Source organism: Octodon degus, unplaced genomic scaffold, assembly GCF_000260255.1.
Source record: "Octodon degus isolate 3935 unplaced genomic scaffold, OctDeg1.0 scaffold00111, whole genome shotgun sequence".
In the NCBI taxonomy this organism is placed as follows: domain Eukaryota; kingdom Metazoa; phylum Chordata; class Mammalia; order Rodentia; family Octodontidae; genus Octodon; species Octodon degus.
The window spans coordinates 458,645-475,328 of NW_004524687.1; the positions used below are offsets into that span (position 1 = coordinate 458,645).

Below are 16,684 nucleotides of genomic sequence, written 5' to 3' on the forward strand. Positions count from 1 at the left end.
GCAGGGTAGCAGGAAACTCTCCGCACACTCGCCGGACCTGGGCTAGGACTGGGTCTTAATGTGGTGTTATTAATCTTCGAAACTTTAGTCTTTTTACACAATACCTCATGACACGTTGTTATGATTTTTAAGGTCTTGACTATTTTTCTCAAGTACCTTGGCCATGCACACACTTTTTTAAGGTGGGTAGGACTTTCTCAAGATTTTCCATTTCATTTCATTCTTCTCGGTGAAGATTTGTCTTGTTACTGATGTATTGTTGATCTATTTGTTCTCAATAAGACTACTTCATTAAGTTCTTGAGTTGAGACTGTTTTGATATTCAATTGAGACTTTTTTCATGCTGTGGCTTTGCTCTTTTACTTTTGAAACATGGCATCTCTTCAGGATTAAATACTTCCTACTTCATTTTTTATATTTTTTGTTTTGTGAAAAAGTATATAATAAGATAATGAGAATAACAGTACAGAGTACACTGTATCATTATCTTCAAAGTAGTTTTTCAGAGACACAAATGATTTTTTCTTAAAAAGAAGAAATAAACAGTTAATAGCTAATGACTTTTTCAATGAACTAAAAAGAACCAGTAGTATAAGTGAAACAAATTGGCATGTATGTGAAAATATTTTTGATATGGTAGAATTCATGATTCAGATCATTGTTGAAAGCCTTCTGATTCCTATTTACCTATATTTCATTTTACACTCTATCTATTTATCTGTCTGTCTGTCTGTCTGTCTGTCTGTCTATCTATATATCTAAATTTTGTTACCACAAACACATGCATTAGTTGGGCATGACACAAGCCTGTAATCCCAGAACTTGGAGTTTGAGACAGGAAGATTTCATGTTTTAAGATAGCCTAGGCTATGTGTTAAATTAAGGGCAGCTTAGACTACATAGCAAGACTTTGCCTCAAAAATAAATAAATAACATGAGTAAGTACCTATTCCTATAATATCATTTAAAAACTTTTGGGATGATACCTAAAAGGAGGAGAGCTCGTTCAAATAGAATTTGTGTTTTTAGCTTTTTAGGAACTTTTAGTACTTTGATGATAGCTATTCTTTCAGGGTAAGATGTTAATTTGCATTTTTCTAATAATCGGCCATATTGAACATTTTCCCCTTTCTTTTTTGGAAACAAAAAAACACACTTTATTTATTATTTATTTACATATTTGGTACAGTGTCTTTCTATGCAGCTCAGACTCAAGGTGATACTCCTGTTTCAGCCTCCCCATTGTTGGGATTATAACTATAATTATGTCTTCAAGAATTGGATTTACAGCTCACACTCTTGTGCTCTTCATCTTCTCTCTTAGAACATTTCTGCACCAGCCATGGCAACGTTTATGGGGCTCAACACCAGAGTCAAGATGCCCATTGTAGGCCTGGAGAACTGGAAGTCTTCCTCAGACAAAGTCAAAGAAGTTATGATGGTGGCCATCAATGCAGAATATCACCACTTCGACTGTGCCTTTGCCTATGAAAATGAGAATGAGGTGAGCTAAGCCATCTAGCAGAAGATCCAAGAGAAGATTGTGTAGCAGGAGGACCTCTTCATTGTTAGCAAGTTGTGGCCCACATTATTTGAGAGATGTCTTGTGAAGGAAGGCTGCCAAAAGACTCTGAAAGACCTGAAACTGGGCTACCTGGACATCTATCTCACTCACTGGACACAGGGATTTCAACCAGGAAAAGGTTTATTCCCCCCAAATGATAAGGGCAATATGATCCTTACTAAAACATCGCTCTTGGATACCTGGGAGGTCATGGAGGAGCTGGTGGATGAAGGTTTGGTGAAAGCCATTGACATCTCTAATTTCAACCACTTCCAAATCAAAAATCTCTTGAAAAAACCAGGGCTGAAATATAAACCAGTTACTAACCAGGTGGAATGTCACCCATACCTCAGCCAGGAGAAACTGATCTAGTAATGCAGCTCCAAGGGCATCACTGTCACTGCCTACAGCCCTCCAGGCTCCCTAGATAGACCATGAGCCAAGCCAGAGGATCCTTCACTGTTGGAAGACACCATGATTAAGGAGATTACTCAGAGGCATAAAAATCCACAGCTCATGTTCTGATGTGTTTTCATATCCAGAGGAATATAGCAGTGATCCCCAGGTCTGAGATACCAGCATCCATTGTTGAGAACTTTCAAGTCTTCTGAGTGATGCAGAGATGGTGACCATCCTCAGCTTTGACCGAAACTGGAGGGCCTGCGTTGGACCTCTCAACACTGAAAATTTGGAAGAGTGTCCTTTCCTGGCTGATTACTGAGGCTGAGTCTCCGCATGAGATTACCTGGTAGATGCTCCTTTATTGCACTTTTATTACCTGGTAGAGTTCCTCTATTGGAACTCACCTTTCCGTGTTTAGTCAAGTTTATCTGAAACCCTGCTGTGTCTTGCCTCGAGTAGCTAGCAGATTCTTTGCAATGTTGTGCTCCCTTCCTCCATGCATTCAGTCATCCCTGGAAAGTGTGACTCAAAAAAGCCAAGGACAACCATTTTTCTTTTACTTGCTTGGTGTGGAAAAATGACTGATAAATGCCAAAGACTCTTAAGACTGAGGATACAAAAATAACAATAAAAATAAGTAATACTAATCCAAAAAAAGAAGAATTGGACTTATTTGAGCTTCAGTGTTTCTGTTTTAACATTTAGATTTTTTATTTTGATTTTAATTATGGTTTATGCTTGTTTGTGACATCTTAAAGAAACTTTGAATGCTGCAATGTAATTCACATTTCCCTTTGTATTACTTTTTTCTTTTATCTTTAAGCTGATTATTCTTTCTAACATATTTAAATTTATGGTGTGATTTAAGGAGTAATGTCTATACTTTTTTTTTTCTCCAAATTCCTTCAGGGCAGGTTTGGCTGGATTGAGTTGTGGGCATCGAACCACAGCAACCTGAGCCTGACTACATTGTTGAAGCAGCCACTTAAAGAACTGAGCTAAGGGGCAGGCCCCAAGCTAAGGGCCAGGTCCCCATACTTTTAACTATACCTTTGTACAGTTGTTTCAGTATTTTTGAAAATGCTACCATTTTCCATTTTAAATCACATTGACAAACTCTTAAAAATGAATTGACCTCATCTGTCTTAGTTAGTTTCTTATCTCTACTTTCTGTTCCATTATTCTATAAGCCTATCCTTAAACAAATGCCAGGCATCATGATTACTATATATGTCTAACACTTCTTGAAATCAGGTAATGTTAAACATTAAATTTGTTGTTTTTTCCCAAAATATTTTATGTATGCTCTATTCTTATAAAAGAACAGAGCATTTTCATAAGTTCTTTAGAATTAACCTATTTCTCAGTTTATAAAAACTCTTGCTGAAAGTTTCATGGGGAAAGGACTGAAACTATAGTCCAGTAATTCTCAAGAAGTAGCTATCTGCAGGCAGCAGTAGCATCACTTGAGAGCTGAAATTTAAAAACTTAAAAGAACACATAACCTCATCAGTCTGAGAGTGACCTATACTACATAAAAGCACAACGAAATACAAGAAACAGTGCTCATATTTAGCAATCAGAGAAATGCAAATAAAAAAATACATGGAGAGCGTATCTCATTTCCATCTGAATGACTACTATGGAAGACCAAATATAAAAGGTGCTGGCAAGGTGCCCTTACATGCAGTTGCGGGAAGGTAAAAGAGTCCAGGCACTAGAGAAATCAGTACACAGGTTCCTCAGAAATCAAGAGAGAGAACTGCCTCTCTATAACACCACTGCATATTTATCAGAAGCAAATGAATAAAGCACACCAAAGAAATGTCTTCATAATCATTTGCTGTCATGTTCTTTGCAACAGCCTACCTATGGAATCAACATAAGGGCTGTCAACAGGTGAATAGATAAAGAAAATGCGGTGTCTATACATAATGGAGTATTACTCTGCCATTGAAAGGATGGTATCCATACACGATAGGGTATATTGCATCATAGATAAAATATAGTCATATGAACAATAGATATATGTCATCCATATCCTCACTGGACAGGGTCCTAGGAGGTTTCTAAGACCACCTTACAAGTGCTATTATATTTCCACATCCATTGACTCTGTCATGGGAAAAGAATTTTTAGGTCACATCAGTGAGAAGTGTAAAAGGATTTATCAATCAGAAATTTAAAAACCAACACCCAAAGAAATAGTCATAGGTCTACAAGAGAAAGGTGTATATTTCAGTGTAGAACTGAGGATATTTATATATGTCAAGCAGTAGAATTCTGTGGAATTTGCAGGTCCCTGGTGGTCTCATGGATAGAAATCTACGGAATATATGCACTTACAGGAAGACTCATCTTAAATCTTAGAAAAGGGTGGCCCATTACAGGAAGACACTGATCTGTTCACTGGGGAAATCATTTGCAGGTGAGAAGAGATCAATTCATGGACAAAAGAAGATGATTTGCTGAGAAAAAGACTCATGGACTGAGCGTGGTGGTACACGCCTGTAATTCCCATGTTGGGGAGGCTGAGACAGGAGGATCACTATGAGTCTGATCTGTACCGTGAAAACCTGTACTTACATTTTAAAAAATGAAGAAAGAGACTCTTAGTGCCTAATTCACATGTGGACTAATAAGTAAAAAATAACATGGATTAAAAATTTAAAAATGCTTAAAAAGGGAATAGCTGAATACCTTTTCAGGTCAGAGAGAATTGTTCAGTCTTACTGTATTCTAGAAAAAAAATAAACTGAGCTGTGTCCCAAATTTGGCATTTTTATTTCTAAAGTTATGGGTTTTTCCCATCCCATTCCTACCTTTATTTTCCTTTATCCTACCTCATCACCCCTTTTCCCCTTATTCGTAAGGGTTACAAAAGTGCCAAAGGCCCTCGTCTTACAACTGACTGGAACCAGAAACCTAAGCAGCCCAAACAGAGGACAAAAAGCTAAATAACCACACCTAGGTCTGCTTCTGTAGTCACACTCAGAAGCTCTATATAAGCCAGCTTCAACGCAGGCCTGATGCAGGGCTCTCTGGAGAGCTTCTCTCCTCTGAGCTTGCAGGTGTAATAAAGTTTTGTTCCCTCCACCTCTCTGAGTGCCGCTCTGTTTCTTCGCCTCCAGTAAATCTAAAACTGGGTCCTCATCATGGTGTCTCAGGACCAGGTTTCCCATGCCAGTTGTATAAGCAGCTTTGCTTCAGCTGCTGGGTGGGTCTAACTTGTGTGCATCTCCCTGGTGAACAAGTTTTGACCTGCATCTGACACAGAACCTGACTCTGACCTGAAAGAATACCAACTGAGGCTGCTGCCTGTTGCAGGCAATGCTTGGTCAGCTCTTCCCATTCTGGTTAGAAGGATCCAGTGCCTCTCATCTTTGATGTTTTTAATAGGTAACCACCCATTTTTTAGGGGCTTGCATATGTGTAGCTGGTAGAAAAATGTACATGGCTTCAGAGGTTTTCAGAAAAGAACAGAATAAAGCAGGAAGAAAAAGAAATGAACTACTCTTCAAAGGCAAAGGTTGGGCTTGAGGGAAGAGGAGAGAAGACTCAGGAAAGTAAGAAAGCTCCAGGGAAGAGTAATTGTGTGTTAGACCCACAGCTTGATCTACAGTAACTTTTCCTCCACCAAACTTCATTAACCCTTCATACATAAGGACTGAATGTCAAACATGTGATTAAATTTAGGGAAAGTCACATGACTAGATGCCCTAACGATGACTACACCAGGTCAATTGCTTTTTAATCTTTGTCAGAGAAACCCAATGAGAGGTGCTTTAGGCATGCTGCACATCTCTTAAATCCAAAAGCCTGAAATACTTTTGACTTCCTATTGTCCTTGCCACTTCTTTCTTTATTCACTGCTTCCTTTTGTTTCTTCTGACATAAATCTATTTGCCTTGAACACAGCTTCCATCCTTACCTTCAGTAAATGTAGCTGCTACTTCTTTTACCATTGGGTGTATATTGTCTTTGCTTGACATACAAGAGAACCTGGAATCTATCTCTTGCATCCATCACATACCATATCAACTTTACTTAAGTTTTGACACAATCAAAACTATGTACTCTTTATTGAGACATCATTAACCTAAGTTTCTATATAGCTAAGATATGAAGGATGATTTTGTTACATATGCACTGTGAGGTGACCACCTTAGCCAAAATAATCAACATATCCATTATCTCTATGTGGTTGTCAGTTTACGTATGTGAGTACATGCCTGTGTATGCTGATATTTAGTATAAAATCTTTTCCCTAGAAAATTTTAAGTATATATTAGTACATTTTAACTATACATGGCTATACATTTGGTCACAAGAAGCCATCCATCTTATGTAATAGAAACTATATCACTTGATCAACATCACCCGTTTCTCCTCTCTCCAGCCCAGATCAATTGCTATTCTGCTCTTTGCTTCTAGCAACTTGAATATTTTAGAGCCCTTATATAAGTGAAATATGCCATATTTTTTATGTCTGTGTCTTGCTTACCTCACTCAGTATAGTATCTTTCACCTTTATCCATATTGTCTCAAATGGTACACTTGCCTTTTTATTAAAAGACAGAATCAAGGCCAGCCAAATAGCTCAGCAGATTAAAGTGCCTGCAAACAGACACAGGGGCTGGGAGTTCAATCATCAGGCTTGTTGTGCTGGCCCCATCCCCGGGGTGCTCTGAGATGACAATTGAGACTGGGCATGGTGGCACACATCTGTAATCCCAGAACTTTGGAGACTGTAAACAGCCGGATCACTATGAGTCCAATCTAGTAGTGAGAACCTGAACACCTTGTAGACCTTTCCCCACCCCAGCCAAAAAAAAGACAGAATCACATTTTATGTTATGTTCTCATACCACAATTGTCTGGATCTGATGCAGAAAAGGCATTGTGGAAAGGTACAGCAGAGGAAAGCTGGTCAACCCATTGCCACCAAGAAGCATAGAAAGAAGGGAGGAGATGGGAAATAAGGATAAACTTTTCCAGGCTATAACTCAGTGATCCTCCCTCCCAGATTCTCCCTTCTACTATCCTTCTCCATTGCTGAACTCAGCCATCGATGAACCCATGAAGGAGTATACAGCCCCAGGATCCTATCATCTTCCAAACACCTGAGACTTTATGGGTACATTTTAGAGCTAAGCTGTAACAGCCCCTCTCCGGGCTGGTGCACACGACTCGTCAGCTCCTGCTAGGTCCATACACTATGATTATAATTACTTTATATTACAGATTTGCTATTTTATTACATATATGAATAGCTTGTCATTTTGCTACCTCAATTCCCAACCTATTGACTTATTTCATAATGATAGGTTATGTCTGATGTTATACAAACTCACTGTAGAGCACTTAATGCTGATTATAGACCAAACTATTCTAAATGCTTCCCATGAGTGACCCTTGATAACACATCTACACTTCATTTGAAATGTGTCAGCTCTTTAAAAATTTGTTCCCTTGCGATAGACATAGATAGCTAGTTTCTTTAAGTTGACCTAAAATAATCATTTGGGTCTCTAGAAGCCATTTAAAGCCAAACAATTAACATGGAGCTTACCTGCTTTGATATGAGGTAATAGGTACAGTGCAACCGAGTTACTGTAGTAGGATCAAAGTGGCCACACACAGCTGGCCAATTTGTCCTATGGCTGTCTCCCATTTTCCATAAAGAAGCATGATAGAAGCACCTGACTTGGGGTACTAGCTGCTGGGAACCTACTCTAGTAAGCAGCATAGTGCCTGACTCCCAAGTGCTGTAAAATCATAGGGCTCTTCATTCTGTATTAACTCCAAAGGTACTTCATTATGGTACTTTATCTCTTTTGAGCCAGTATCTACCCAGGATACCAGCTATTGCAATTTTCTGATATTACATTCAAAATTATGGTTTAGAGTTTAAAAAATAATACTTCTATCTAGAGACTAAAGGTTCATCTGTTTTTGTTTGTATTTTTATTTTTATTGATACAGGATCTCACTGTGCAGTTCAAGCTAATCTTGAGCTCACTTTGTAGTGCAGGCTGGTCTTGAACTCACAGTGATCCTCTTAACTCAACCTCTCAAGTGTTGGTATTATAGGCATTCACCACCATGCCTGGCTATGGGTTTAAATTAAGACAAGAGTAGCACTAACATTGTCCATGCAGGGTAGAGACCCAAGGATTTTCATACAAATCCCAAAGTATTAGTGGCTTTGTTAATACCTCTGGATTACAAGAAGCCATTATTCACTAATAAAATGTGTCTCTTCTCAAGCTTACCATCTCTTTCCACTGTCATCAGAAAGCATGATTTAAAGAATCTTTAATGAATTAAAAAGAAAAAAAACAAGGTCACAGAGGCTCCAGAGCCAAGTAGAGAATTTTATCTGAATGCTGGTTTTGAAAACATTGCTCTAAAAATTGGTCAAGCAATGGCTGTGACTCATCCAGATGGCTGGCACTGACAAAAGATCCACAAGGTGCTGTACATGGTTCCAGGGTATAAGGAATTAAAAGATCGGCTTACGACAGTCAGCCACAGAGTCAGATAAGAAAGCATGCAGAGGGCATCTGCACACCCCAGACTGAAGAATTCAGTCCCAAGGTCTGAAGCTCACTGCTGTGCTCTGTGAAAGTCTCTATTCATCCGCTAATGGGTCTGCGATGGAAGACTGAAGAGTCTGTGATGGACGCTTGAAGAGTCTGCAACAGAAGGCAAAGGATCCAAGCCAGAGGCTGAAGAGTCTGCGCTGCAAGCCAGGTGATGAAGTCCAAGCTGAATGCAAAGAATGAAGTTCCTCTAACGAAGTGGAACATCGACTACTACCTCAGCCCCTTTATATGGTCTCTTTGTGCTGAGTCACTCTGGGGACAAAACCAATTGTGCTTGAAGGTGGGACACCCACCAACCAGAATTGCACCATGGAGTCATCCCACCAAGTTGACACAATGCTTCAACCACTACAAGGGGGATATAAATAAAGGACCATTTTGTAGTGAAAAAATATATATATGTACATACAAAATAGGATAGATATGCAGCTACTTTCTCTTAGTTCAATGAGAAGAAAGGTTTGTACTAACATTGTTTAGACAAGATATCATGTCTACATCTTGTTCTATGAATAACTACTATGAAGACAATGATATGTAATGTATTAATTATTGCTCCTGTCCTACTAACCTGCTTTAAAACTGTTTCATTGCTATTTTATCTTTTTTTTCTCATTAAGTGAATAAAAAGTTAAATAAAATAAAATAACATATTACTCTAAAAATTATTGAGACAGGATATGCTGTGTCAGGGACACAATGGAAGGAAGCATACCAGAGGAAAAGACTGTATGTAGACTTTTATATTTTTCATGGTCCAGACATAAGATGAAATGGGTGGAGTCAAGTTCATGCTTTGGTGTCAAGGCCCCTGCCTCTCACCATCTAGCAAAGGTGCCCACAGCAGTCAGCTTTAGAGACAGGTACTGGGCAAGTGTTGTTGATGTCTCTTGTCTTGGTTGTCTTTACATACTTGCTTTCCTGAATGAGGCTTCCAGTGTGCCTTCTCCTATATTGCTTTTTAGGATAAACTTCATCTCAAGGGCAAGCCAAATTACACTTTACATGTCTCATGCTTTTCTGCATTTCAGGCTCTCAGCAAGTAACCTAAAGCACATATCAGTGCCTTGGAACAAAATGAAGAAAAGCAATAACCAGTAGAAGATCAAATATCCAAGAAAACTCTAAAGCAATATTGGGTGCTTTTAAATATGTAGTTTTCCCCAGAAAAAAATGTTATTTTTGTAATGGACCTGTACTTTTGGAAGAAAAAATGATCACAATATTTGTTTTGCTAAAGAATAAAAGTATTATTCCATAGTATAGTTTGGTTTATTTATTTATTTACTTATTTATTTGTATTTTAGGGAAGGGTCTATAGGGCATTTAGGGTCTCACTACTAGATCAGAATCATAGTGATTCTCCTGTTTACAGCATCCCAAGTGCTGGGGTTACAGGAGTGTGCCACCATGCCCCATCTCAATTGCCATCTCAGCAAGCCCCAGGGACTAGGCTGGCATGGAAGGACCGGATATTGAAACCCCAGCCCCTGTGGCTGCTTGCAGGTGCTTTAATCTGCTGAGCTATTTGGCTGGCCTTCTCAAATTTTGAATTTGGATCTTGTCCTGGCCTGGTTAGGTGGTGGGGCACTTGCTGCAGATGCTGGTGGCCTGCATAAGGAGGCAGGGTCATTAGGACACTGGTGTGCTCACCTTGGTGCTCTGTAGGGCAAGAGCCCTACACTCACCACATACTCAGTCTTCCACCGACTTCTCAGGATGTGGATGTGACACATCAGAAGTCAAGCAGCATCTGAGAAGAGTCCTGTCACTCCCAAACCATGTCTCTCTGTCATCACTTTGTTCTTAGACACCATCTGACATGGCCTCCTTAACTGTAAGTTTTGCAAGTTGGCAAATTTTATGAAGAGGGAATCACATACAATGTATCCCTATGTCTAGCCTGTTTTGCTTCACTGCATAATATTTGGAAATTTCCTTCATATTGTTACACAGTTAATGTTGCATTAGTGAGTGATTTATACCGGTTTATATTCACCTTTGAATATAGCATAGTACTATGAAAACAACAATATGCAATGTATTAATTATTGTGACTGTCCTACTAATCTGTTTTGAAACTGTCTCATTGTGGTTTCTTTCTCACTAAAATTAATAAAATAAATGAATATATCGTGGCTAAATTACCATGTGCCTGTTCACTCTTGAATTCAATTTTGTATTTTTCCCAATCTTTGTCTACTATGGACAAAACTATTATAAATGTCACTCCACAATTCTTTCTATAGATGATTTTCCTTCTTGAGTAAAATACAAGGAGTAAAATTGTAAAATTATAAGAAATTTTCTCACTGTATTAGAAAATGATTGTGCTATTGTACTCCATTCACAGAGCAAAGAAAGATGATTCTAATAGCTCCACATCCATTATAGAATATTATCAACCATTTTAATTTTAGCCATTCTAGCATGTGCTCATCTCCTGGTGGTTTAATTTATATTTCCCTGATGACTGGCAATGTTCAGTATTTTTTGTGCTTTCTAGCTAATTAAATATTTTATTTTGTGAGGTCTATTCAAGCCCTTCTCCCACATTTGCATTTGTTTGTTACTTCATCATTGAGTTTTAAGAGTCTCACATCTGCTAATTATAAGGTTTTTGTCATGTATTTAGACTTACACTTTTTCTTTCATCTGTAACTTGCATTTTCCATTCTATGAAAAGCTAGATAATCATAAAAGCACATCTAATTTTGATATATTATAATGTATATAAGTATTATATATAATATATGGTATATAATATATATATATATATATATATATATATATATATAAAAGCCACAGTATTTCTAAAGTTAAATAAAACTGATACAGAAGCTAATTAACTTTAATTAAAAAAGGTGGCCAAGTGTGATGACACATACCTGTAATATCAGCACTCAGAAGACTGAGGCAGGAAGATCACCACAAGTTCAAGGCTGGCCTGGGCTACATAGTTCAAGATGAGCCTGAAATACATACATAGTGATACCCTATCTGAAAAAAAAAAAAAAAAAAAAAAAAAGGTTTTATTTAGCCTTATTTACCCACAAGGTTCACTTTTCATTGTATGATCAGTATAGTAATCACCAATAAAATAATTTTCTATTTATTTCTCCTACAGTCTCAGAATCTTCCACCAACTGGCACAGGCTGTCTCAGTTTGTACTAGCTACACTGCAGATGGACTGGTGATGCGTGTACTGGCCCCACAGCTCTGTCCTACCCTGTTGGTCTCTTTATCTGTTTTTATGCCAGTTTCAGTTTTGGTCATAGTCATTTCATTATTAGATTACCAAATGAGGTGGGTCAGTATCTTGAACTTGGTTCTTGCATTTCAAAATAATTTTGGCTCTTTTACAACTACTGCATTGCATATAAATAGAATTTTAATTGGAATTTCACTGCATCTGTGAATGAATTAGGACAAATTACCATCTTAACTATCTTTAATATTTAAAATCATGAATAGATACTATTTGTATTTTCAATGTAGTTCAAAAATAGTTTTTAAGTTGTGCTGTACAGACTTTAAGTATGTTTAATTCAAGTTATTCTGAATTATTTCATGTTTCAAATCTCTTAACAAACATCACTTTAAAATTATTTGTATATTAAATTTTTTTTGCTAGTATTTAAAAATTTGACTCATTTTTCTGATCGTTTGTTTCTTATATACATGTACTTACTAATTCTAGGGACTTTTTAATATACTTTTAGGAATTTGTGTTTAGCAGCTATATCTTTTGAAAAATATCAGTTTTTCATCTTCCTTACCAATTTTTATACATTTTCTTTCTTTTTATTGTGTTGCATTTGCTAGGATTGAAAGTAAAATAATATCTTTTCTCCTCAATTTACAGAAAAGGTATTTCATCTTTTACAATTATGTTTTCTCCAGTCATTATAAATGCTTTTAAACATTTGAAGACATTTCCTGTGATTATTAGTTTTCTAAGTGAGATTTGAAGTTTTTGCACTACTTTTTCTGCTCCTGTATTTCTAGAATGACTATGTGGTCTAGATGTGGTTTGCACTTTACTTAACTCTGAATAAGGATTATGTACCTAAGAACTACGTGCTGGACAATTTTTGCATCAATGGTCATCAGAATTGTTCTGGTCTCTTAGATTTTTAATACCTTGTTCTCATCTTGGTGCAGAGTAAGATGGAATGAGTTTGTACAAGCCTTAAGTGCCCATGTAAAAAGACAGAAGCTTAAAATCAATACGATCTAACTTCCTAGTTTAAGAAATGAAAGAAATACAGAGCAAGAGAAATATGAAGCCAATAAAGGGAAGAATGATAGCAATCATTGACAGTTCTCTGTTTTTCTTTGAAATTTCCAGTGAAATCCAATGAATTTGAAATTTTCATCAAAAACAGTTTTGCTGTATTTATTTACTTTCTTTAACACATAGCTGTTCAGATCTTTTCTTTTTTATTCATTGGCATTAAATTTTACTTTTCAATAAATTATTTATTTTGGCCAAGTTATTAAATTCATTGACATGTTTTTTTAATACTCTATTATTTCTTCAGTGCTGCTCAAATCTTCATGTTCTTTCCTGATATGTACAAGTTGTCCATTTTCTCCATTTTTCAAAAATCAAATTTGCCCATTTATGCATGTTAGTGAATTGCAAAGATATACCTCTTTGTTAATTTTCTTCTACCTTTTATTTTATTGATTTCTAATCTGATTGCTATCCTTCTTCCCCTTATGGGCTTCATATTTCTTTGCTCTGTATTTCTTTCATTTCTTAAACTAGAAAGTTAGATTGTGTTGATTTTAAGCTTCTGTCTTTTTTACATGGGCACGTAAGGCTGTAAATTTCCCTAGGAAGATGCTTTAGCTGCATCCAAACAAAAATGTATCTTATGTTGTCTTTTCATTAAATGTTAGAAATAGCACATAAAGACTGTGTGCTGTCATCTTGATGATTGATTTACTGTGAAAAATGTGATTTCATATTGAAAATACTTCAAAGTCTTACACATATCTTAGATCAGTTTATTTCCAGACTCTGATAAGAGACTATACTCTGAAAGGGTTCAATACTTTGAAATTTTTGAGAGTAGCTATTTCCTCACATATAATCCATCTCAATAAATGTATTTTTGCACTTGAAAAGAAATCACATTCTGTAGTTATTGCATATAATATCCTGTAGGAATCAATAAGGACAAGATTATACATAGTGTAGTTCAGACTTTTTTTTAACCATAATTACAGTTTTTTCTCTATGTGTTTAATATTGAATCACTTAAAGAATAAGTAAGCTATTTTTTACACCATAAATTTTCACTAATCACAACATATACCAGAGTAGAAAATCGATATCCCAGAAGCTACATTTTCCCTTCATTGCCAAATGAATCTAAAATCTTGAAATGGCAATGTTTCATTTATATATATTTTCATATAGGTCTTGTTTATTTCACTTATGAATATATCAGAGGCATCCACTTAAATATAAAAGCTTCAAGTTTATCAATCTTTATAGCTGAGTAATAATTCATTGTATAAAAATACCACATCTTTTTCATCCATTCCTCAGATGACAAGCATCTTGGTAGTTTCAGAGATTTGCCTATCACAAATTGTGCTGCTATAAACATAGTTGTACATATATCACTATGATTATGACATTTTCAGTTCCTCTGAGAAAATTCCAAGTAGGGGGATAGCAAGTTTGAATGAGATTTCCAGTCCTAGTTTTTTAAGGAGTCTCCACATTGATTTCCATAATGGTTGCATCAGTCTACATTTCCACCAGCAGTTGAAAAGGCTTTCTTTTTCCCCACAGCCTCTCCAACATTTGTTGTTGGTTGATTTCTTTATGATAGCCATTCTTTCTGGGGTGAGATGCTCTCTCAGTGTTGTTTTAATTTTATTTCATGGGTGGCTAGTGATGTGAAGCATTTTTTCATATATTTATTTACTTCTTTAATTTTGTCCTCTGAGAAGTGTGTGTTCATCTCAGATGCCCTTTTCAGGACTGGTTCTTTCAATTTTGGGGCCCTAATACTTTTTAGTTCTTTATAAATTCTAGAGAACAGAGCTTTGTCTGAGGGCTTATTAGGTAAGATTTTTTCCCAATTTGTGCATTGTCTTTTGACTTTGTTGGTAATTCTTTTGACATGTAAAAACTTCTCAAACGAGGAGGTTCCAGTTGTTAATTCTTTCAAGTATTACCCGTGCAATTTGATTTTTGTTCATGACCCCTTTGCCTACGCCAATGTCTTCAAGAGTTCCTCCTAGTTTCTCTTCCAGGAGATTTAGTGTTTCTGTTTTAATATTTAGATCTTTAATCCATTTTGACTTTAGCTTAGTGCATGGCGGTAGGCCTGGGTCAAGTTTTAATTTTTAGCATGTGGAGAGCCAGATTTTCCAGCACCAATTTTTAAAGAGGATATCTTTCTTCCAGTAAGCATGTTTGGCCCATTTGTCAAAGATAAGGTGACTGAATGTGTTTGTAGTGGATTCTGCATCTTCTTAACTATTCCATTGATCCTCAGGAACTGTTTTATTACAAATGCCATACTGATTTTATCACAATAGCTTTACAGTATACTTTTCTAAGTCAGGAATTGTAATAGTTCCTGCATTGTCTTTGTTGCCCAGGATTGCCTTTGCTGTTCTAGGTCTTTTCTGGTTCCAAATAAGTTTTAGGAACAATTTCTCCAGGTCTGTGAGGCATGTTGGTGGTAGTTTGATAGGGATTGCATTAAATCTGTACAACAATTTTGCGAGTATGGCCATCTTCACAATATTGGTTCTTCAAGAATAAATAAACACTCAGGATAAAATAACTTTTGGAATGTGCTTATGGAGTGGAGAGGTGTACCTCCCGAAACTCACATGTTGAGAATTTGACCACAAGTATGGCAGTGTTGTGAGTAAGGAAGTAATTAAGGTCATAAGATCATTATGACGACCTTAGTCTAACAATATTAGAATTCTTATAAGAAGCTGTAAATGAAAGTTTGTCTTTCTCTCAGTTTCTTTGTGTGTATGTGTGTACATACACACATATACACATTGACAAAAGTCCATGTGAGCACACAATAGGAAATTGCCATCTACCAAGAACAAGAGACCTGTTATTAGACACTAGCTCAGCTGGCATCTTGATCTTGAACTTCTGTCCTCCAGATTAATAAGAAAATGAAGTTCTGTTGTTTACATCATCTAGTCTAGGGTACTTGTTATGATGCTTTGAGTAGAATAATTCCAATATTTGTCAGATTGGTTCTTATTTCATAACTCTTTCATAAGAAAATGAGGCAAGTAGATCTATGAATAAAATCACAGAATTATCCTCATTGAATAAAATACTAAAGTGAAGTCTTTGCAAACATTGCCAGATACCAGAGAAAACGATTTAAAGTAGTAGCAACAGCATTTTAAAATCTAAGAAATATATCTAAAATAAGAATCAGCAGTGACAGTTAAAAATTAAAATTCAAGCCAGGTATGGTGGCACACATCTATAATCCCAGCACTTGGGAGGCTGAGACAGGAGCATTGCTATGAGCTCAAGACCTTCCAGGGCTACATAGTGAGTTCAAGATCAGCCTGAAACAATCCTGAGGGGATTTGACTGACCTTATCAGATCCAAAAGTTACATTTCTTGTTATATAGGTCATGCCTTAACTTGGTCTTAAACATCCAGCAGAAAATTATAAAAACAAAGTTAAAAAGTAAAACCTTATTAACATGTTGAGCTGTAAAAGTCTCAAGCCAACAACTTCTGACATTGCCAGTCCTATGGAAAACCTATTACTATTATGGACTACTGGACTATGTCAGAATATTTTGCTGAATTCATGCACCTACAGTATTTAAAATACAATGGAATATCCATCTCTGAAAAAAATTAAACAAAAAAGGGACACAAATGAAGGACCATTTGTATCTGTATATTCAAAATAGGATAGATATACAGCTACTTTATCTTAATTCAATGAATAGAAATATTTGTTCTAATACTGTTTGTGGACAGGATATTCTGTCTGCATCTTGTACTATGAATAAACACTATGAAGACAATATGCAATGTATTAATTATTGAAACTGTCCTACTAATTGGTTTTGAAACT

At 36.4% G+C, this 16,684-nt stretch overlaps 1 pseudogene; it reads left to right on the plus strand.

Moving 5' to 3' along the window:
* The first annotated feature begins 1,342 nt into the window (after positions 1-1,342).
* On the plus strand, positions 1,343-2,285 carry LOC101591164 (annotated as a pseudogene).
* The last annotated feature ends 14,399 nt before the right edge of the window (positions 2,286-16,684 follow it).